General features: G+C 33.7%; 1 protein-coding gene across 8 annotated transcripts in view; it reads left to right on the forward strand.

Moving 5' to 3' along the window:
• The first annotated feature begins 9431 nt into the window (after window positions 1-9431).
• LOC145674461 (uncharacterized) overlaps window positions 9432-25751 on the forward strand; it is a 338683-nt gene continuing 322363 nt past the window's right edge. For 3 of the 8 annotated variants that reach the window (XM_081744547.1, XM_081744548.1, XM_081744545.1), the window contains exon 1: window positions 9432-9677. The gene's annotated coding sequence lies outside the window, so the exon portion shown is untranslated. The remainder of the gene's footprint in view (window positions 9678-25751) is intronic. The other 5 variants (XM_081744543.1, XM_081744544.1, XM_081744551.1 and 2 more) reach the window with 3 other exon arrangements.

The following is a 25751-nucleotide window of genomic DNA, read 5'->3' on the forward strand; positions in this document are numbered from 1 at the left end:
TTTTTGTATTGGTTCATCGTCAGTTATGTCAGGTTCGTCAATACGTTTTCGTTTTTTGTTGACCTCACGGTGTGTCTTTGTCTCTCTACAGCTAAAGATACGGAACCCCGGCCTACGAACGATACTATTTGGGTTTTCTATTACTGTGGACTCTAATTGTCCAGACACTAATTTATAGAAACTCTCAAAGTTAATTTTTTGAGAGGTTCTATCGTCTAGTGTTATCCCCCTAATTTTGAATATATCGCGAACATCCCCTTGGGCATTTGCTAGCCGCATGGCGTAGTTTTTACAGCCAAGACCAATAAAGGTTGTAAACTCCCAACCTTCAGGAATTTCATTTGTAAGATCACCCAAATAGTTTCCGAGCGGTAACAAGGGTTCCTCATCTTTTTTCTGTAGGTACATGATACTGTCAGTGTCACAGTAGATTACTCTATCAGGTCCTACAGTCGTCAGTAGTTCGTAAAGTAAGTCTAGCCCACGAAGTAATAAATGCGGCTAGTATCACATTGGAAAACGCTAACGGAACTATTTCGTTTTCAATGTCTGTATGTGAGAATGAGATGGTCATCATCAATTGGTACCACACTTTGAATCTCATACCTTGCCGTAGTTAAACACCTAAGAAATATGACTTCATCACTAACGATTATACTCTGTGACATGTCTGTGCGTTGCCCCCACTTTCCATACAATGAATTGAGGTATAGTTTCGCACATTGCCTCAATCCCGGGTTCGTCCTAATATTGTCATAATTTAATCGTATGCCTTCATGCGCATAATATTCATCGATATATTTGTTTGTCTTCTTCAGTGGTACAGTAAGCAGGAAAACCAGAGGCTTCCTGCTTCATCTGAAGGAAGGAATTCACATAGGTCCCGAACAGCCCACCTGAATTCCCCTCTTCAGGATCTGAGTTCAAATTCCCATATCTCATGTATATCGATTATTTTGTAACCTTTTTTAAGAGCAAGGTGTAACTCTGGAGTGCAAAATGTTCCTGTGAGAGCACACTCAGCGTCACTATGGGTACATTCGTTAGTGTTTTCTTCTTCCATACATGTGCGGCAGAGGCCGAAAAGTAATAGACCTCCAGCGACGTATGGTAAGATCGGAAAATAGAGGTCCTTTGCAGGGACAATTGTGCATTTGACTACACCGTGAATACTTTCCACATCTGGAAAGTCCGGTCCCGTATGAATCTTAGATGATTTAACCGGCATAGGTTTACGCGCCATTACCCATGGATATAAACTCGTTACATCGATATAATAAATACGCTCATCACTCGTACAATTGACGTAAGAACGAAAGATCTCCGTGCGACCACCGTTGTAACAGTTCTTAGGAATAAGAAAATCAGGCAGATTAGTACAACGTTCTTGAACAAACTTTTGCACTTCCTTATCCGTCTTTACCTTATTATCCCAAGAACATTCCCATATTTCATATAGGTTTACACCTATACTTTTCAGGCACCTACGGCGACGCATGGTTTGCTCATATCGTTTTTCCATCGTATTGTACGAGTCTTGTGCATCGTGCAAAACCGCGTCACGGTTAAAGGGAAAACAAAACCGACAAGCATGGAAATAACATCCATAAAAGTCGAAGGCAGCGTTGAGTCCTTCGTGCCATCCATCGACCTTGTACCTACCAATATACTTTTCCCCACCTCTCCTAGCATGCTGGATTTCTATCCCTAATTGGTCTTCCATATACATAAGCCATTGCATAGCTTTTGTACTATACTTGGTCTTATGATGAAATCCCAATGCGGGAATGATAGGAATAGTATTTTCCGGTAAGTGCAAGGTACGATATGTACGCATTGCAAGACTTGCAATGGTTGATGATGTTATGAAACATTGCAAACCCTCCGTTTTCTCTTCAATAATATCGCTAAACTTAATGACCGCTTCTGTTAGAATTCTAACATCATTTTCACAATAAGCCAGCATATCCTTCTGCAGGTTAAACTCCTCGCCACTTTCCGCACGTTCTTGGTGCCAGGCTTCCAATTGTTTTCTTTCTTCTGTGCTTCGCCCCTCAGGGTCATAGTACTCAAGCTGGGGGTAGGGACCGACATAATTTTGATTCTCTTCAGTATTAAACAAATATGGGAAATATCCCTTCATTAAATTTTCACTAAGGCCTAACGTTTTCGGTAATTTAGATAATTTAACACCAATATAGAGGAAATTGTCGCGAAAAAGATACGGTTACCTATGTTAATATAAAAATCTTTTGACCCTGGATAAGAACACTAGGTACAATATGCTGGTCTTCTATTAGAGTTCTAAGACAGAAGAGGCCATCGTATCTGGATGCATTATGAGCGATCGCCACGATCTTCTGAAAGACAGGACGTTCTACTAACACGTGGTTAATAAAATCCGTCATTGTCTTAAAAGAAAACGAACGATTTCAATATTGTCACCGCACGTTTTACAAGGCTCATCGATACCTTTCCTTATACAGACGTGACATACATGATGACAACACACCAGTACAACTTCATGTTCCCTTTCACCGCGCTCATTCGGCGCCTTCAACGTCGTCTCTACATCATAGGTGATGTACATAAACCTTTTCGTATGAACAGGTTGCTGTCTCTGAACAAAACATGTATGATTTGTATCAACATATGCACAGCACGTTGAACAAAAATGTTCACCACACGTGTGTTCAGATTTTCGCCCCCTCTTATCAAAGATGATGCCGCAATCGATGCAGAGCTTTACATTATCACATACGGATTTAGCCGCTTTATTACGTGCCACATGGTTGTTAAAACATGTACTCTCAGCAAACTCTCTATTGCATGCATTACATTTAATTTTGTTTGCAGTATAGTCCCGTTCGTGAGTATGTTCGCTAAAAGTACAACGAGTTTTACACTTGTGTGCCAGACATTTTCATCATAACCTTCCAAACAATAATAACAATACTTCCGTTTGCTAAGAAAACTTGTAATATTACGAATGGGTTCGAAATGACCAATAGTGTTACCTCTTTGATATAGGATAAAAATCTTATTTTCTGCATGTTCTCCCGGGTAACGTACTATATATTCCCGATTATTCTTTTCAACGTCCTCATAAACTACGATTTGATACTCCCCTTTCAAATATGCATGAAAGAGGTCCAAATCAGAGAAGTCACAACCTTGCTTACTTTGAACGTTAACTCCTGCCATCTCGCAGAGAACTTTTGCTTTTAAAAGCCATTTATCATCATCATCTTGTTTTTAAATGATATAAAACTTTACTACTTGACGTATGCTTTGTTATTCCATATATTATGGCCATGGGGAGGCAGTACATATTCTTATTTTCAATGCGAATTAATCGCTTTTCCAAGTAATCTTGGTATTTGCAATATTTTTCGACAGCACTCATTGCATTAGGTCTTCCTTGTCCGTGCAAATTCTCAGCTATATGGAATCGAAACAATACTTCTTCCCCTAAAAGGAACACTTCATTCGAATTTAGTACTCGTTCGATTGAAGTGAGGACTGTTCTAGCAGTGAAATTGTCCTTTCTTCTAAACGGCACATACACTGGTTTGTTATTAGTATTATTACTACTTTCAACGTATAAACCAATGTGGTCCATGGGGCGTGCATTGGAAATCACATGTTCCAACGCAAAATCGATTAAACTTTCGATATAGGCCTCTGGGTTATTAATATTCCTTTCATCACCCACAGGTCTGACGAAAATTTCATGGCCCGTAAGATGAAACTTACGAAACCTTTGTCTGCTTTGTCTTACAACTTTGAAATTACTATTTCTTTGATTATCCCCGCCATTACTATTATCACTACTACTACCACTTGTACTACCACTATTATGACTACCAGTAGTACTACTTGTACTATTCTTATTTATGTTGCCATGCCCAACCATTGGTGGGACACTAGCACATGACGGTCCAGGCTGAGAAAAAATCATTTGGTTCCCATAGTCATGATTATCCTGTACACAATATTCAGGTGGATTGTATACAGGATTTCTCCCTGGACCTGTTGCGTGGGTATAACCACAGCATTGTCCTCATTTTCAACCAATCTCCTCATTTCTTCAATCGGTATTTCAACGGAACTTAGATTGCCAATCCCATCTGCTTTATCATTTAGAAAAGCTAAATCTTCATTTGATAACAAATATAAATTATTAGGACTCAAGTTATGAGTTTCTTGAGGGGTCATGCCTATGGCATTATTATTTTCAGATGGGATTAAGCATGGTTCCCAAACAAATCGCGAGCCAAAATCAAAAAACTCAGATAACTCTGTATCATTTATCCTATCTACCTGACCTTCCCCACGAGCTAATAAATACACAACTTTAGAGCTAATTCATACGAATCTTTACTACGGAAAAACCCGTACACAAACAAATCCAGTACGTCAGCACTGCTTAAGCAGTGCTAGAGAATTAGTGTATCATTACCTTCAAAGACATGAAGGGTCCGCAATATGGCTTCGCATCTCACCGATCCCCTATGGCCAAGTCTGTTTAATTCCATAATGGCTTTCCACGTACTAAAAACCCTAGGGTACTCGTTGAGACCGCGCAAGACCTCTTGCAGGTAGATTTCATCAATAAGGTTTAATTCTTCAGCCGGGCAGAAGAAATCCATCTAAAAAATAAAACAAAGAAAAAACTATTTTGAGTAATCAACTCCACTTTAATAAAAAAGATCAATAAATACTTCTTTTTAAGCAACGCTCACATGATAATATATAAAAGAAAAAATAATCATCTTTAGTTAATTATTGATATGTAAATAGAAATCAATCAAGTTACTTTATGAAAAATCAGTAAATATATTCACTTATATTGAATTGTAAACTATTCTATTAAAAATATCCACACACACACACACACAGAGAGAGAGAGAGAGAGAGAGAGAGAGACTCTCTCTTTGTTCATTTAATATTGGTTAAATACAAGTCAAGTACAATTAAAAAGTATATAATTTCTTTCTTTTTAAAAAAATCATAATAACCATAATAAATTCATACCTTTCAAGGCTTAGTTCTCCGTTCACAAGTCCACAAAAAAAAGAAGAAATCTCAACTGCGATAGTCGGTACTTTTAATGTACTTGCTAGCACCACAACGCTTAGCACAGCTTCAATGTCTGTAATAAAACAGGCCTCAATAAATACAGTGATAATCCAGTATACTTTATTTAATACTATTAAATTAGGTTTAATAATCAGGAAAGCTTTCTGTGTGATCTTTAACGCACGCCGACGTAAGAAAAAATGATAAGCGTACACATCAAATACATGTTATATCATGTTCTATCATGTGTTTTCCCCCTCCCACCACTAACAGTGACACCTAGCGGCAGAATTTTAAATTAACCTTAGTATAGTTTACCCTCGTGTGTCGTGCTGACGTATTTCGTTATTAGTCCCGAATATATATATATATTTTAAAGGTAAAGTATAATATATATTTCTTTTTTTAATCCGTAAAATATTACTGATAGCATTAAATAAGTACCAAGAACCCTTCTCGCAATTTTGTTCTGTTAATAAAACATAGTTCGTGAGGGCACAGCTGCTTCTTCTATCAGTAAACCACCAAACGTTCATTATATTACAAATCCCTAAGGGGGACACACCAACACATAGACCCCTTCAGTTGAATATAATTATCATCATCATGTTATTACCTATTCAGAAAACAAACCTGCAATTGTAGGTACTAACTAATGGGAAACATGCCCTCACCCGGTAAAAAAACATGGTAGAAATAGCCCCACATAATTCTCTTTTTGCTATAATACTGTTAAAATCTATGTTGGTCTATCTGGGAGGCAAAAGCCGCACAATTGTAAAAACATGTTAGGAATACCCATACATCATTTCAATTCGCTTCAATGTAATACAATACTGTTTAAATTAGGGTCGCCCATAACTAAGGGGGAAGGGCCTCCCGTTACTTGTAGAAATATACTACAAATAGGAGTACATAATTCTCTTTTTGCTATAATACTGTTAAAATCTAAGTTAGTCCGTAACTAAGGGTGAAAGGGCCTCCGCTAGTTATACTGTTATACTACAAATAGGAGTACATAATTCTCTTTTTGCTATAATACTGTTAAAATCTAAGGTAGTCCGTAACTAAGGGTGGAAGGGCCCCCGCTAGTTATAGGTACGTGCTACCATAGTCGTACGTAATTTCCTTTTGATATAATACTGTTAAAATCTAGGAAATGTATCTGACATGCAAAAGCCAGTTAGTTGGAGGGCAATCATTTCCTTTTGCTTCAAGAATACACAACAAGTTTGCAAATCAAAAGACAGTGTTCAATAACCAATGTATTTAAGGGGGTCCGTAAGAATTTTCATCCTTTCTCTCTCTTTCTTAACATTAAAGCTATTGTATGCGCTATGTGGCTACCACCCCCGCAAATAACTAACATTCAGTAATATTTACTATTAAAACACGAAAATTTAAATTATAATGTGAGGAAAAGCGCTCCCTCCTCAAACAAGCCTTTTTTTCTTTTTTTCTTTCTGGAAATACTAGTCTTAGTTCAAACATTTGCGTTCCTAAAAGATTATCAGCTATATTACCAAAGCTTACTTGTATGCCATCTATTGGCAAAATGAGCTTACTTAAGCAGTTCAAGTCCCCTCTGTACAACGTACATATATATATTAGGTATAACTGATTTTAAACTGATCATGTTTCAGTACACAAATGTTGTAACAGTTAAAAATCGTAACAAATGAATCAAACATATTGTAATTAAGCACACTATAATTAAGCAAATAAAACTCTACAAATAAATGTTCCGTCTTTAGCCCTTGATAAATCATAATGGCGGTTCTTAAGGGAAACATAGCCGTATATTCATTTTTTTAAATATTTTCGAAATTATTTGTAGGTTCACACTGCAAGTGTTCTGAGCTTCTTATTTTAAAATATTTTCGAAACAAGTTTCTCTTTATGAGATTTCATAGAAATCGAACCGTAAAATAAGTTAGGAGAATATCTTTTATTCTCTCACATATTGTTCGAGTAATATATTCAATATTATTATTATTAATTTAATCACTCATACGGATTATTAATTTAATCACTACTACGGAAGTAAGTGATACAGAATGACGTATCATCATATCAACAGATTTAATTCAAATTTCCATTATTATTTTTAAAAATATCCAGTATACAACCTCAAAAAAGAGAACACGACCTTTCCAACAATACAGACATGTCATCACAACTAAAAAAAGAAACATAAGAACTTTCCAAACACACGTAAGCAGGTCATGAACCCATAATGACATACACGCCCCCTCTGCCAACACATCCCATTAAAGAACATGAGTTTCTAAATTAATTATAAACATAACGGTACTCGTAGAATAGTTTGTCAGTTTACTACTTACCTCTAATCATAAAATTATTTATTAAGTGGCTCAAGAACCGGCGTTCACGGGAAGAGTAGATTTATGTAGAATATTTGAAATGTGTATCATATTTGAACCATCTTTTCGCATTTAGAACAGGTATTTGAATCTAAATTAAATGATGAAAGCTTAGGTGACCCAGTGTTATTTTCAAAACTTGGTTTTGAAGGGTTTAGCAGCTTTTAATATATTCTATTTTTTAACCCTTTCCCCCTAGAATATACTTTTAATGAAAGTGACATGAAAGAAACCCGACTCGAGTCAACTGCTACCTACATTGCAAAATCCGTTTGAAAGAGTCTATCAGTTTTTCTCATGATGATGGGATAAATAACAGATGAGTTTGAATGTGGAGAAAAATACCTCTTAGGATATTCATTATAATGAAAGGGATATGAAAAATCCAGCTGCAAGTGCGGTTTCAATTTTTTTAATGGCTCAGCAGTTTTCTAGTGAGGATGAGACAAGACAGTCTCGATTGTCTTCTTTCCAAAAATTTTATTTTTACTTTCGAGCAACGATAGGAGATAAGAAAGTATAGCAATATAATGGAAAAATCGAGATTTAAAAGAATTTGTAAGTTTGATCGCCTCTACATGCCTCAAAACTTTTGGAGTTCTGGACGTTTGTTCGTCCCAATGAAAGTATGTTTGGTCGCCTAGAAGGCATAACTACGGTTCAACGTATCGAGACGTAATTTTAAATTTAAGGTTTCTATAAGATTCTCTAGCGGTTTTCTTCGATTTTTTTACTACTGCCAAAACTACGAGTAGTTTACTGAACATGAAAATAAAAATTTGTGATTTTCTCGGAGACGCCTCTAACGATTTTTTTCATGTTTCATAAATACATGATTCATAACATTATGATAATATGGGATAACTCATTTATCCTGAAAAATCGGCAAGGGGTAGTTCACTTTTGGAGTGAGTTGTTTTCGGACGATTATTTCAAATGCGAAAAAGGCGATATATAATAATTTGATTAATAACCCTATAATAGGGTTAAGTAATTTCTCCCGAATAAATCTGCAAGGGTAGTTTCATAATAGGAGTGAGTTTATTATTGGATAATATTCTCAAAAGCAACTCAATCGATTTTGTTTATATATCATTAATAATTCTGTAATGTTGCGTAAATCATTTTGTTGACACCTCATAAATAAATATTCTATTAATAACCCTGATATACGAGGGTTCCATTTGTCACTTCTTATAAAAAAGTTCATGTAGGTAATTTTCCTCGAATAAAATTTCCTCAAAACATTTCGCTCGTATTTCATGTTTAAGCAATAACTGCAGCATAATATGATATACTTTAAGAAATTGGAGTGAGAAAATTTAGTGGAGTGGCCTGTATCTTATTACATATTGAGAAAATAATTATAGAATTTTTCCTCTTAAAGTGGAATTTCACAAAATGCTGGAGCAAGTGTTCACTTACTTTTAATAATGAGTTTATATACTGTTTCATCTCCCTAACATGTCGCGAAATATCCTATTCTTGACATACATTTTAAACCCTATTCCTCCACCTTAGCATATACATTTTGATGACATAACGAGTATAGTTTTATTGTTAATAAAACTTTCAAACTATGCGAATTCAAGAAGGAGATTAAAACGTATTCTTGAAACACTAAAGCGATTGCAAAAATCCGTTTCTTGTTTTACTCACTTAAAAGCAAATATTTTATTCATTATTTAATTAATATTCTTAATTTTATCGAAACAAAGTTGAAATAAGCAAAATAAATAAGAGAATTCATTCTTCTTAATAGTTGAAAGTGGTGTATATTTTGTATTTTAATACATACTTTTAATAATAAATTATGACATTTGCATTATATAGTGAATATTACACATGATTTCTTGCTATAGATAGATCAGAGAATAAAAATATGGTATACTCTGAAATATTAAAATATTGATTTGGTCGTGTACTTAAAAATCTTTTTTTTTTCTAGCGTTAACACAAAATAGAGCATGTAAAGTCGGGGCCATGGATAAGCGACTATTTTTCCTGGAAGAATGAAGACTTTCCTCTACCCCCTGTCTCTTAGTAACCGCAAACTGCACTGGACGTCGCGAAGGACTCAATGATGCCAGATTTCTAAACTGAATGAACTGGTTCCTCTCTGTTTTGAAGGTTGCCATTCCAGATTGTCATATGGGAACAGCAGAAGTAAAAACTTGTTTTTTAGTTCAACCTAGACACAACTTGCATTATGTTAGTATTCGAAAGTTTTCGATAAAGTGATATGTTTATTTATTGCCCATAAAATATTTGTAGGGAAAATGAGCTAACCAAGTATCTCATTTTTTAAAAACGGATTCTATTTTCTTCAGGATGTCATTTTTTTAAAGGAAAAAAGCGTGGAAAGTGAAAAATTTACGCACTTAAAAGGTAAATATTTATTAATTTCTGCAAGAGCCTAACTTTTGGAGCTATAGTTTACAACTAAAGGCAGGTAGTAGGGTGGTTTTCCTTTCTTCCCTTTATAGTTTTCCGATTTTTGCAAGCCATAATAAAATGAATCATATATTTGTAAATTTAAGCATGATTTTTTGAAGTTTATATATATATATATATATATATATATATATATATATATATATATATAGAAGAAAGTAAGAAAGAAAGTATGTCTTACGTCTTCATCCACGATTGAGTAACAACACAAAAAGAAGTTAAAAGTTAAAACTTTTTTTGTATTGTTTTGCAAATTAAAGAAACGAAGAGAAGGAAGTAAAAATCTTAGCTTGGAATGCTTTCTCAAAAATTTTCATTCCTTATAGAACGCTTCAATTTATTGTTTATGACCATCAATGTTTTTCACGGTTGTCAGTTGGTAAGTTGTAGTTCTCTACTTTCCCTTGAGATTTTGTTCGAAGAGATTGTGTAGTATGCTGGTGGTGTCTACGTATTTTCTTGCTGATTGGAAATGTCTAATTTCTTTCAGCGGTACCAGATGATAAGCAACCTAGTCCTTCTGGCCAGAAAAGTCTAAGTAACAAATAAAAGAATCATGTACTTGGAAGCGAAGCAAAGCAGAGGAAGCAAAACATGAAAGTTTCAGGGGGCTGAAGGTGGTCGAAAGGGGCTCAAACCCTAGCTAACCCTAGCTAGGGTCTGGTTTCGATATGAATATTGGTTAAGAAATCCGGGCGATATGTATCTTTTTTAATTAATGTTAATTATTCAACACTTATCCCCACAAAGCATTTTATTTTCTTATTACTAAGTGTAAAAATTGGTGTACATTACTCTCAAAACTCAAGGATATAAAATTACTTAAAAAACGAGAACATTTTCGAAAGAGAGGATAAAGAATTATTTGAGAATCGAGACAAGACGAGACTTCTTCAACCTTAACAAGACGTCTCCTCTCGTGGACAAGACTAGTCAAGGCTGAGTTAAATAGTTTTTGCTCGTCCCAAACCAGTGACCTTACTTTAATCAAAGATGATCACATATCGGAATAATATAAAATAATTCTAAACAACATTTATTTAATATCACCACTTTATTGGCTTCAATGATGAAACCATAGACCCAGCCCACGTCACTAACCTTAGGATACGTTTTCATGTAAGATACTTGCACTCAATTGAATTACATTGATTTCAATACAAAAGTATTTACAGATATCATTCTCAACAGATTGTTTTCAATTTTAAGTTTCGGTACTGACAGATTTATCAACCGAGTGCTAATCAAATTTGCAATTTTGCTGACATTTTTCACTAATCTTTGTTTCTAATTACCTGAGGATATTTCTTTAGTAAAACTAAAATTATAATATTATAGAAATTGACCCCATTTCCCCTTCTCAGGAACAGAATTAAAAAAAAGAAAGAAATAAAATCCGAGGTCGCGGCCTGTAATATTTTTTTAATATTAAGTGTATGTGCTGAACTTTACGCCTTCTTAAGCGAATCCTCACATTCGGCATTTTCTAAACAAATAATCGGATATTTGAATATTAATAGAAACCCCCTATTTTCTCCTGTAGGAGCGAAGTTTTTGCAATCATTGAAACGTGTTTTCTGTTAATTTTAATGAATTTATCCCTTAGTTCCATCTTCTTAACTTCAAGAATTTACGATATATTCTATTTTTAGTAAAAAAAATGAACTCTCTTTGTCTCCTATAGGACATATATTTTTAAAATTGTTTTATTAGCCCTTGCCTTTTGACAAACGAATATTCTGTACAAATCCATGTTTCTATCTATAATAGTTTGAGTAAGATATTGATAAGTAAGTCACTTTAGATATAATCTTTTTTTAATTTTTTAAATATAATAGTGTATATATCTTTTTAAAAACTCATAAATAATTCGTGTTGAGTTATGGTATTTTCGCCCTATTTGAATTTTGTTGGCACTCGATCATAACATTTTTCTTAGATCACTTTTTATTACACAATTCACGAGTCAATACGTTTCTACTACGGTTTTCTCAATGGCTCTCTGTAGAAGAAAACATATGGTGTCCAGATATTTTCAACAAAAAATGTGACAACCTTGTCCGTCAGCACGTGCAGAAAACACTTTTGTGGTCACTTGTGGTCATGCTTGTGGAAGGAGCTGTTTCTTACGAAGGGTATGGGTAAGGGTCGCTTAACGGTGGCCGCGACTTTACCTTTCGTTGGCGAGGGGGGGGAAAAGAGCAAAGCGGAATCCCAAACCCACGGCGACGGGGAAAAAGAAAGAGAGGAAAGTGACCTCTTAAACCCACGTGTGTAAGTCATAAATCAGAGTATAACAGACCCAAAACTATGGCAACGTTGGTGGATACACATTTACTTACAATGTCACTAGTAAGGGGATACGAGTGTTCGGACATTGCCGAAACCAACCACGGAGAGCTTTCTTGTTCTTGCGAGCGCTCTAGATACGTGTATATAATTATATTCAAAGTGCACTAATAGTCTACTTTGTAACACTAAGATTGAGTAACATTTGCATATGAATTGTCTTATATTATTATTGGAATTATTTTCTTTCATGTTTATATCAACTATTCCTTAGTATCATATTTATTAGAAATATTTTCACATTAGTCCGCACTCTTTTGTAGTAGTGTTAATGCTGTAATTCGATAAGTTTTGAGATCTAAGCATCACTTACTCTCAAAAACATATCGAAAGGGGGGAATTGTATAGACCAAGTTCGTACCTAATTTAATTTTGATATGCAAATTAGGTATCAAAATTTTTGCCTATCAAAATGGAAATCATATGTTAATTTTTATTTAATTATAATATGGTGTAATTTAAATATTTCTGTCATGAGAATTTTAAATTTTAAAGCCAACATTATTAGTATTATCAGTGTAAAATAGATATATTTCATTGGGACACTGCTGGAAGGAGTCTCGAAAACTCAACGATTTTTTTTCTTTGTGGAAAAGTTTGAAATCATCCACCAACAGTTCACTGAACTATTAGCCTCCGGCGGAGTACTCCAGCACAGCAGAGAAGGAAGTACAACTGTTGCCAGCTTATCATAGTACTCTGGCCCATAGATTGTATTATTCTACAACTGTTTATGCATAGAACTATCCATTGATTTCAACTCCTAGTTGCTTAGCTCGTATACAGCTCCTTGCAGACGCTAACATTTCTTTTGTATTCTAGTAGCATGCTAGTGAGTAGGTATATTGGGAAATCTATCCAAGCTACACACGTATGTGGTAATTTTAGACAATAGGAACGTTTTGTATACGTAATAGTGAAGCTCTTATGGAACTGTCACGTAATTTCATCATTCTGTCATTTAAAGAAAGAAGAAAATGTCACTTAAACGTGACATATAGATGTTTGAATATAGTCTAACCGTGGGAGGCGAGAAAAAACATGTGAAATAACTTTTAGAAACATGGGAAACATAATAGAAGAGGTTAGAATTTGAAATTGACAAGCTTTTTTGTAAGTCTCACGTAATTTCACTATTTTGTGAATAAAAGAAAGAATATATTGTCACTTAAAAGTGAGATATCGATGTCGGATAATACTTTAACTGTTGGAAGCCAGAGAGACATGTCAAATAATTTAGTTTCAAAATGCAAGCTAAGAATGGTGCGAGGGAGAGAACCCTTTGATGGAGAGTAAAGAAAGGAACATAGACACCTGTTTGTATGTGTGTGTTCCAGGATGCTGGAGGGGGCGAACTGTGCTGTTCATGGAGTAAACGACCTTGTTTAATTGGGACTGTGACTTCTACCCCATGGAGACTGAAAATATGTGAAAAAAGAAATAGCAATCATTATTCTGAGGACGGAGATTTTAAGAATGAGATAGTTACATGTTACTTTTTAAAAGTTAATGTACTGCCCCCATACTGAGAGACCGCACATAAGATTGGAGGGAACTGTGTTTTTATTTTGAGCAAAGGACCACTTTAAATTGGCGTGGGACTTGTTAGGCAATAGTTAAGGACCTTGGTATGTAAAGGGACATGTAGAAAATTATTGGAATAGAAAGCGAAACATTTTTGTGTAGATGAGAAAACGTCATGTTGCTTGCGACCCACTTGTATGTGTAACTCTTTTTAGAAAAGAAAGAAAGAATTGAAATAGTTGAAAAAAAAAAGATCTTTTGAGTTGTTAGCATGTAGATGTCCCTTGTAAAAGTTATTTGAGAAAATGTATGTGACATTTATTGTTGACGGTGGAAACAGCCTGTAATTTTGAGTTGAATGTAACTCTTTTTAGAAAAAAAAATTTTTTTACTTGTTAGACAGAAAAATGTTCCATTTAGCATGTTTTCTACCCTGATAGAATGAAAAAGAAAAAGCCCTTTTTCTGGAAAAGATTCTTGTTAACTTTAAAGAATAGCTATTGTACGTGTTTTTGTGAAAACGGAAGGGTGAAAACAGTTGTGTTTGTATGCTCATGAAAGCAGACAGGTTAAGCAATATATATATATATATATATATATATATATATATATATATATATATAAAAGGAAGTTTGAAATGAGACCAAATTATATAGTGTGCTTTTTGCGTTGTGGAAACTTGGCTTGTGTATTTTTTCTGTGAGTGTGTTGTTTGGAGAATAATTTTGGAATTACTGGAAGGAAAGGTAAGTTAAAAATTACCATTTATATAAATAAATATGATAAAAAATATTGAACTTGGATTTTAAATGTATTTACATGAATTAAAATGATTTGTGTTTGCTTTTATTTATTGGAGAAATGTAGGATATAACCGTTATGAGTGAAAGACATTGAGATTTGTTTCTGAAGATTTTAAGATTAAAATACGCAAACCGGAATTGCTGTGTATTTCGTGGATAGTTTCATGAGGGTGAAAAAAAAGGTTTAGCTACAATTTGAAACGCCAAGAAGCGCATATGGGACAAACAGGTATGTAACATTGCAAACAACGAGAAGCGAAAGAAAGCGAAAGCGAAAGAGCGAGACAGAGAGGGAGGAAAAAAAGAAAAAAGTTTGCGTGCCGAATACACTAGGAGCGGGGCGGAGGTGTGGCGGCGGGAGTTTGTGTTTGTAGTTTCAAGGAAGGAGCGATAGAGACGCGAGGGGAGTTTGTGTTTGTAGTTTGACGGAAAGAGCACGAGCGAGAGGCGGGGAAAAAGAATGTATTTTTGTGTTGGTGTGTGTGTTTGTGTATATGTGTGTGTGTGTGTGTCTGTGAGAGAGAGAGAGAGAGAGAGAGAGAGAATGTCTGCAAGGATGCATAAACGCGTTGGTGTGTGTGAGACAGAGAGAGAGAGAGAGAGAGAGAGAGAGATAGAATGCTGGAAGCACGCATAAATGCGTTGGTGTGCCTGAGAGGGGGGCGAGGGTTTACAAGGTTAACGTGAATAGCTCCGGTTACTACGTACGCTTTAGGCGATTTTTATTGCTAGCTGTATGGGAAGGTATTTACGGCCTTTGAAAGGAAGGGAGAAAGCTTGTTTTTTGAACACGAAAAGTGTAAGTTCGTCTAACCCATGAGAAAACCAATAGCAAATGATTGAATTAAATTAACGAAAACGAATAATTTATCTGTTGAAAACAGTGGCGTATGCGGAATATGAATATGCGCGCGGCTTATTGAGAATAAATTGAGATTGTAAGTGAATATGTAAATGCTTTTGAGTGACTATTTTTTTCTTTAGCGTTACTTTAAAAATATGTGTGCCATTTGAAACATTACAAATGGATTTATCAGATATACCTATGTAAAGCTACATTATACTGTTATGATGGGTACTGTAAAGCACATGCATATTATAGAAATGTTAAAATGTTGATACTTACGTAACACAAAATGTTATCCTCTTCAATGTTTGAAGCACATACGGGAACTGTATAGGAACCACTAAAATATGGCGGGAAAAAAAAGACGAGAACCGACAAAATATTTTTGTCGGTAAACGTATGAGGCATTGCCGTTTGTACAAATAAGACTAACCCGATAAGTTTTGGTGTTATTAGCACAAAAGCCTGCATGGTACTGACATGTGTTGGTATATAGATGGCGCTGATGTAAAAAGACTAAGATTTTTTCGTATAATAACTTTAAATGATTATATTTCGTAAACGATTGATCGTATGAGAAAATGGACCACAGAAATCGGTGGGTCAGGTCAAAAACTATATAGAAAGACACCCTACATGATAGACTTGAACAATTTTTATTTTTTTCGAATTTATACAAGGGCTGTTGAAAAACGAAATTTTTTGAAAATATATTTTTTCGCTTTTTACGGCCAACTATTGGTCGTAGAAAGTAAAGAAAGGTATTTCCTTAAACCTTAGGACCAAAGGAACACTACGATACAAGTTAAAACATTGTAACTTTAAATTTAAATGATCATATTTCGTAAACGATTGATCGTAGGACAAAATGGACAACAGAAATCGATTTGTCAGGTCAAAATCTATATAGAAAGACACCCTACATGATAAACTTGAACAATTTTTATTTTTTCGAATTTATACGAGGGTTGTTCAAAAAGTACATTTTTTATTTTTCGCTTTTTACGGCCAACTGTTGGTCGTAGAAAGTAAAGAAAGATATTTTCTTGAACGTTAGGACCTAGGGAACACTACGATATCAGTCAGAACATTGTAAATTAAAAATTAAAATTTAATGAATTTGCATAAACAATATGGCGTCGATTTTTTTGAAACTTTAGAAATATGCTTATTAAAAAATATATTTTTATATGAACAGATAAAATGAATAATATTACTAAAATAAATACCATTTTCGTGCGTTTTTAACGCGACCGGTGCGCGCCGCGTGGTATTTGCGACCGGAAAAAGGTTTTTGCGACGGGGACGCGTAAAATATTGCCGCCCGGAAACCGCGCGGAAACCGTGTATTGCCGGTTATAAAACAAACAACACTCGGTAACTTGCTATGGTACATGTACACACACGCACAGTCTTATACACACTAATGTTAATGTTATGTGTACAGATGGCGTTGTTTGAAGAAAGAAACATGGCGGTTGGATTTTAATGTTTTCTTTGCATTAATGATATGTAGTATATGTAATAAGATTTATAATATTTGTATAACTTTGAAATATTTACAATTAATCTAGTATACGTTTTAAAAATATTGTATTATATTATTATAAAACAACAATAATTAAAAATTTGAACAAGTTAACACGAACTTTCCCGAAGATTTCCGAAAATTGCCGAAGTTTCCCGAACATTGCCGAACATAAACATAAGAGTTTATTTACAACTTCTGTACATGTTCGTACATGTATTACACGAATGGTTCCGAACATTGCCGAACATAAACATAAAAATGTATGAACAATTCCCGTACACGTTTAGTATACGTATACTTTAAACAATAGTAAATATAATTTTATAACGAAAATAATTATAATATTAACACAGAGTATAACACTAATACCTGTATACGATGTAATACAGTTTGTTGCCTAAAATTTAATCTCGTATCCAAACGCATTTACTTTTGTGGTCTCGTACCCAAAAGCAATTAGTTTGTAGTCTCGTACGCAGGTGCTTTAACATAATTTAAATTTAGTAACAGTAATATTACATAATGTGATGTAATTTGTAAATGTATTATTTTTATTAATTCGTTTGTTATGCAAACTCCTTATTTATTTAACCTTACGTAATAAATTACTCGAACATTTTGTGTGAGCATACCATAGATGATTACTGTTCCCTTATGTTACTGGGTTTAAAAATTCCTTTGTTAGTAATGCTAGGAATTTCTTTTGTTTGCTTTGCTGCAGGTGTTTAAACCGGTTTAAACTAGTTTTATTGTTTTCTTTGTTAGGCATTGTGTATATATATACCCACGTTGCTGAGGAAATATTATCATATGATTGCTGGTAACCATACCTTGAACACGTTATTTACTTAGTGAATAAATTTATACAAACATATATTAAAAGAAATTCTAAAATATTATATTTAGAAAAGAGTATTAATATTAACTGTATTGTTACAGTTGTTGAAATTCAAAACAACATAAGAAAAAAAACAAAAGAAAGGAAGAAATTTTGATTTTTATCAAATTTAGAATACATAGCAGATTTACTTAGATCATCGTAAGTATATTTATATATTATACATACTTGAATGATAATGTTTTTATACTTTGATTAAATATACCTATATAAAATATTTTTAAATTGTAAAGTGATAAATATTTACAATAATATCCCATTTTAAAACAAACGAAATTTGTTTTATCATTGCACAAAACGTGTTTCTTAATAGATTCACACTTTATTTTAAGAACAAAGTTGTTGCAGAATTTAAATACGATCACATTGTATTTTAACATTGAAGTTCTTGTAGAATTCTAAAATGTTTACACTGTATTTTAACAGCGAAGTTCTTACAGAATTTTAAAAATGTTTACACTCCATTTTAACAACGAACTTTTTGCTGAACTGAATAAATAAATAAAATTAACAGAAAAATAAGTAGAGCTTCTTAGCAGCAAACTAAATAATATTGTTAACTGAAGAACATTGTATTTTTATATATTGTTGTATTTATATTAATGTAAACTAATTTTTTTTTATATTTTACAGATGCAATTCCTCGGCACATCGTTGGTAAACGAGTTCAATGAAATCGATGAAATTTACCTGGCTGGTGTTATAGAAGGCCTGAACACGAAGGAACGCGTGTTGGAGACCTGGTGGAGAATTATGGATAAGCAGAGGCAAGGATTCCGTGGCAGTGAAAGGTATGATACCTTGCTATCAGCTCTTTTTAATTTTTACCATGATAATCAAGCACTTATATTGCAATATACAATGTCTAGTGCTGACATTGTTGACTTACTTGTACATTGATTTTTCCGTGAGCAAGTCATGTACCAGTGGGCACATGACAAATTCATACATTTTAATTATTTTAATTGCGCACAAGGTGATAGAATAAATGCAGCAGAGGTAGCCGAATTTTGTATTTATGGATCCCGTTTTATTTTGGTTCATAATAATGTGTCGCCATCTGTTGAAAATTCCGTAACCTCGGTCCACCAAGAAAGTCAACCCTTGGAAAACATACTTCAAGAAGATTATTTTAATTGATGAAATTATTAATGAACAATTAGAAAATGAAGCAGCAGATGGTACACAAAGAATTCAAAATTCCGCAGTTTTAGTAAATCCCGATGAGTTTGGAACATCTGATTATGTGGAGGCTTTATTAAACGAGTTATGTGAAAATGGACAAAATCCTGTGGATGTTGTAAATAATGAAGAACAGGTATCAAGTGTACAATGTTCACGGGATACTCTTGGTTACGGAATGGGCTCTCCACAGCCTAGTACTTCCGGTTACGTTCCTCCAAGTGAACGTAGCGGACATACAGATGTTCAAAATACAGGGGAAGGTAATTTTAAAGTAGTACATGAAAGCAGAAGAAGTTTCACTAAGTTTAACTTGGTGGGACATGAAATTGCGGTAAGGCCAATGGGAAATGAAGAAATTAGAAATTCTGCGGCCTATATTGAAAACCTAATGAACTTCGCATTGGATAATGTACTAAACAATGCGAGACCTAATGATTTTGTTGGAATGTACATTGATTCCTCTAATAGTAAGGATAAGAAAGCAGTGTATGTTCCATGGAGACGCCGCAAAGACATTTCTGCTAAGTCCGTGTTAGTTTCCATTACTAGAGTGTTAAATAGTAATAAAGACTTCCCTTTAGGTAATCATGTCCTCTTTCGATTTCATATAGTAAATTCAATGTTTGGTGCTGGAAGAACACGAGACAATAATTCCACACTAAACAAATATTTACCGTTAAATGAATTTTTAGTACAACATTTGGTTGAGCTCCCGGGAACCGATAATGAAAAACTGTTTGCTTTAAAGTATTGCTTGGGGTATAGCAAAGCATACCGAAACACATCAAAATTTGAGTCATTTAACAGATCCAACTAGAGATACATTAAAAGGTAGAGCTATTAAGCTTTGTACTCAGGCAGGTGTTAGCGTTAAAGGAAAAGATGGTTGCGATTTTAATGACGTTGAAAATTATTTGAAAAACATTTAAGTCCAAATTATCAAATTATTTATGAAAAAGTGCCCGAAAGCAAACGTGAATTTAGAGTACGTTATCCGGAAATACAAGTACAAAGACCGGAGTTGCAGGATGCAAAACCGATCTATATTTATTACGATCAAAGAGGAAGTATTGGGCATTTCCGCCCTATTCGAACAATGTCATTTTTAAGAAAAGGAAAGTATTGCTTACATTGTTTAAAAGGATTTAATGGTTTGAATCGTTTTCATAAGTGTGAGTTAATGTGTTCATCTTGCGAACATATGCACAAAGTAGATGTTACGATGCATAAAATAAAATGCAATGCATGCAATAGATATTTTACTATGGGTGAATGTTTTGATAAACACTTAAAAGGTAATAAAACTGGCAAAAATGTGTGTGAATATGTCAAAGTTTGCATCAACTGTAATGCACTCTATGATTTAAGAACACGTAAATCCGATCATACATGTGGTGAATACTTTTGCAGTACGTGTGAACATGTACAGGAAGGTCACTCATGTTATGTGAAGAAAGTACAACCTATTCATATCAAGAGGTTTCTTTATATTGTCTTTGACGTAGAAACCATGCTCAAACCGGAAAATGAGCGTGGGGAGCGGGAACACGTTGTTTGCTTGGTATGCGTTAGATATGTATGCCATAAATGTATGAACAAAGGCATTGATGAAGCCTGCAGTACATGTGCTGATGAGAACGGTAACCGCTCGTTTTCTTTTAAAACCATTGATGAATTTATTACACATATTTTATTAGATAGACCCATATTTAGTAATGTATGTGTCATAATGGTAGTCGATTTGATAACATTTTCTGTTTGAGATCTCTCATTGAGTCCCAGCATATCATTCCAAAAACTTTAATTCAGGGTCAAAAGATTTTTAGTATTTCTATTCATAATAAAATTATTTTTAGAGATAGTTATTTGTTTGTTGGTGTAAAATTATCAAAATTACCTAAAACGTTAGGCCTTTCAGAAAATTTAAAGAAGGGAGATTTCCCATACTTGTTTAATACAGTAGAAAACCAAAATTATGTAAGACCATATCCGGGAATAGAGTACTATGATCCTGAATCGCGATCTGCTGAAGAAAGAAAGCGGATGGAGGGATGGCACCAAGAACGGGTGCAATTGGGAGAGCAATTTAATATGCAAAAGGAAATGCTGGAGTATTGTGAAAATGTGAGAATTCTCACAGAAGCTGTTATTAAATTTAGTAATATCATAGAAGAGAAAACGGGTGGATTACAATGTTTTTTAGTTTCGTCTACGATTGCATTTTAGCCATGCAAACATATCGTACATCATATCTTCCAGAAGAAAGTATTTCTGTTATACCACCATTGGGGTACCATTATAAAACGAAAACCAGTGAAAAAGCAATGAAATGGCTAAAGTATATGGAACACCAATTGGGTATAGAAATCCAGCATGCTGGACGAAACGGAGAGCAATCTTTTGGAAGGTATAATGTTGACGGATACAATGCAGAGCTTAATGCAGTGTTCGAATTTATGGGATGTTACTTGCATGCTTGTAAAACGTGTTTTCCAAATAACCGTAATGCCATAATAGATAATGCACATGGCCCGTACAACACATTTAAAAAAAGGTATGAACATACTGAAAACCGGCGAAAATATTTCACAGAAATTCTAAAAATGAATTTGTATGAAATATGGGAGTGCTCTTGGGATAATAAAGTAAGCACAGATGTAGATTTACAAAAGTTTCTTAAAGAACATTGTGATACTACTGCCGACTTTCTTATTCCTAAGAGTTGCTACAACGGAGGCCGTACTGAAGTGTTTCGTTCATATGTGAATTGTGCGGACGATGAATCCATTCTTTATTATATTACATCGTTATACCCCTACGTAATGGCAAGGAAACCTCTTCCGGTGCGGGCACCTAAGGTGCATAAGGGGCCGGTTTTCCCAGATGTGGGAAAAATTCATGGGATTGTAAAATGTACTGTATTGGCTCCTAAACAACTCTTTTTTCCCATCTTACCGTATGTAGCGCAAAGCCGCTTAATATTTGGACTTTTTAGGCTATGTATGGAAGGAGAAACTATTGATAATTGCACACATAGTGATACTGAACGTGCATTAACTGGAACTTTTTGTACACCAGAGCTTCACTGTGCTCTTGAAAACGGTTATAAAATCGTCAAAATTTATGAAATATGGGAATTTGAACTCATGGGTTCTGAAGATCGGAATTCACCTAGTTTATTTCGGGACTATGTGAATACGTTTCTTCAGATGAAGCAGGAAGCATCAGGCTATCCTGCTTGGTGTAAAACTGAAGAAGACAAAGATAAATATATTGACGATTACTATGCTCACGAAGGCATTAAATTAAATAAAGATAATATTAGGTCGAACCCTGGACTTAGACAATGCGCGAAGTTGTACCTCAATTCCTTATACGGAAAATGGGGTCAACGTACAGATATGACAGTGTGCAATTATTGATAGTGGGGCAGAATTTCATAGGTACCTTGCTACACCGAGATATGAGGTTCATAGTGTTATTCCAGTTGGTGATGAACATCTTATTCTAACATATAAAGACTTGGAAACTGAAAATGTACCTCTGCAATTTTCCAATGTCGTGCTTGCTGGTTTTATTACTTCATGGGCCAAGCTACAATTATATGATTTATTTGTGACTGTAGGACCTGAAGACGTAATTTATTGTGACACAGACAGTATTATGTTTACGTGTAAAAAAGATAGGGAACCTCCGTTGAAGCTTGGAAACTATTTGGGTGATCTCACTGATGAAATTGAAGAAGGGTGGGAGTTTGTAACGTTTATAGGCTTAGGGCCAAAAAATTATAGTATGCGGCTTAAAAATGCCGCAGGGGAATTTCGGAATATTTTCAAAATTCGGGGAATTACACTAAATGATAGAACCTCTCAAAGAATAAACTTTGAGAGTTTGTATGGATTAGTGACAGGAAATATTAATTGTACAACTATAGAAAATCCAAATAGCATTGTGCGGAAATAGCATTTCACGTAAAGAGACAAAAACACACCAACAGGTAAACAAAAAACGTAAACGTATTAACGATATACAAAGTGACGAACCAGTACCAAAGACAAAATTTACCTCATGGATACGTACAATAATAATAATAATTTTAGCTTGGCTTATAAGTGATTGTTTTTATTTATTTATTTTTTTTAACAACATTAGTAGAGTATGACTATTTTATTTATTTATTTTATCGTTTGCTGTGCAAACTCATAAATTGTAGACCAAAGTATGCTCATAACATGAGCTAAGCTGTGATTCTAGTCACTTGAAGTTTTAATATTTATTTTTTAACTTATTCTTAATTTATTTTTAATCTATTTTGTTAATTGTGTGAGTGAGTGTGTGAATGACTGTATATAAAGTAAAGTATCTATTGTATGCATTCAGTTTAATACAAGATGTTAAAGTTTCAACATCCATCAACCATTTTAATTGCTGGTCCTTCACGTGCAGGCAAAACATGTTTTGTAAATCGATTATTAAATGAACGTGATCAAATGTTTACTATGAAGTTTAATGAAATTGTTTGGTGTTATGGTGCAGTCATACCAAATTTAGATGCGAGTTCAGAAATTCGTTTTATAGAAGGAATTCCAGATATGAACAATTTTGAAATACAAGAAAATTCATTATTAATATTAGATGACTTAATGTTTGAAACCAATGGTGATGTTGCGAACTTATTTACAAAATATGCACATCATAGAAATTAGCAGTAATATTTATTGTTCAAAATTTATTTCCAAAAGGAAAACATGCTCGTGATAGAAGTTTAAATGCACATTATATTATAGTATTTAAAAATCCTCGTGATAAATTACAAATACAATATTTAGCAAGACAAATTATGCCACAATATAGTAAACAAGTTGTGAATGTGTTCGAAGATGTAACACGTGAACCTCACACTTATTTGTTATTTGACTTAACTCAAAGAACAAATGATGCATTACGATTACGTACAAATATTTTTCCTAATGAAACACTGTATGTATATGCAAATGTAAAAGACAGTAATTCAGTCGTTTACATTTAGTTTAGTTCAAGATGTTGAAGGTGAAACAACACTTTGGTACTCTCCGTGCTTTGTGCAAATGCAAAAGCGCAAAGCGAAAACAAATTATACGACATGCGTCTGGTGATTTAATACGTACTATTTCACAAGTTGCTAAAAACACAATAAAAGGAAACATTGAATTCGCGTCAGAAGCAACGTTTACGTAGACATAAAAAGATCTTGCGTGCTTTATCTGCACAACGTACAGCACTTAATAAGAAAAAGAAAATTTTATTGCAGAAAGGTGGTGCATTTTTACCATTAATTTTAGGACCATTACTTGGTGCAGTAGCAAGTAGTTTGTTTGGAAGATAAGTATGTCGGAATTTCGTAAAACGATATTAGTGCCTGAAAATGCAATGCAAATATAAAATCAATAGATTCACATCAATCGCGTTTACATGAAGAAATGAATAGTATTTAACAACGTCGTAATCTTAGTATTGATGAAAAATGGAAATTGTATCAGCAAGCATTACAACAATATTTAAATTAAACTTCATCAGTTTCACAAAATCCAATTACATTACCTATTATTGAAAAAGATGTTCCTCAAACATCATCATCATTATCTCAAGAAGAAAAAAATAATTCTATTTTACCCTTTCTATCGGACATTTTACAATCAGTACCAAAAACACAACGAAGGAAAACAGATCTATTAATAAAACAGTTAACAAGTTCTGATAAAATTCATTGGCATCCATCAGGAACAGTACGTATTCAAGGAAAAATAATACCAGGTTCTAATATTATTAATTTAATAAATGATGTTGTTCGTACACGAAAATATTCAAGAAATCCTATAGGCATTCACGAGTTTAAAAATTTATTGGATGATCTTAATGTGCCACGTGAATTTATTTCTACTCCTATAGTGAAATCACATAACAAAGTTAAAAAATCATAAAGTCCAACACTAGTAACAAATATTTTTAAAAATTGGAAAGAATATAAAATGTAAATAAAAATGGGAAAATTGTCAAAATTATATTATGATTATACGAATCCTGCTTCTTTATCAAGTATTAAAACATTACAAGCAAAACCAAAATTATCAAAAAAGAAAATTAAAAATTGGTTAGCATCTCAAGATGCATATACATTACATGCACCAGCACGTAAAGTGTTTGAACGTAAACAATATTATGTTAGTGCGCCAAATGAAACATTACAAATGGATTTAGCAGATATGCAAAATATTGCAAAGTATAACAAAAATTATAAGTATATATTATGTTGTATCGATATTTTTTCACGGTATGCGTATTGTGTTCCCTTGAAAACAAAAACAGGTCCTGAAATGGCAAAAGCAATCAAAAAAATTTTAAAAAATTTTAAACTACCCGTGTTTAATATACAAACGGATTTAGGTACAGAATTTTATAATCGACATATAAAACGTTTATTTAAAGAATACGAAATTAATCATTATAGTGTACATTCAGAAATTAAATGTGCATTAGCTGAACGGTTTATAAGAACATTAAAAGAAAATTTGTATCGTTATTTTACGGCTAAAAATACATACCGTTATATAGATGTTAGATCAATTTGTAAAAAATTATAATCATTCGTATCATAGTAGTATTAAAATGGCATCAGCAAATGTAAATCATTCTAATGTTGATCAAGTTTGGAATA

The sequence above is a fragment of the Thermobia domestica genome, chromosome 17 (genome assembly GCF_964235325.1).
Source record: "Thermobia domestica chromosome 17, izTheDome1.hap1.1, whole genome shotgun sequence".
NCBI lineage: Eukaryota > Metazoa > Arthropoda > Insecta > Zygentoma > Lepismatidae > Thermobia > Thermobia domestica.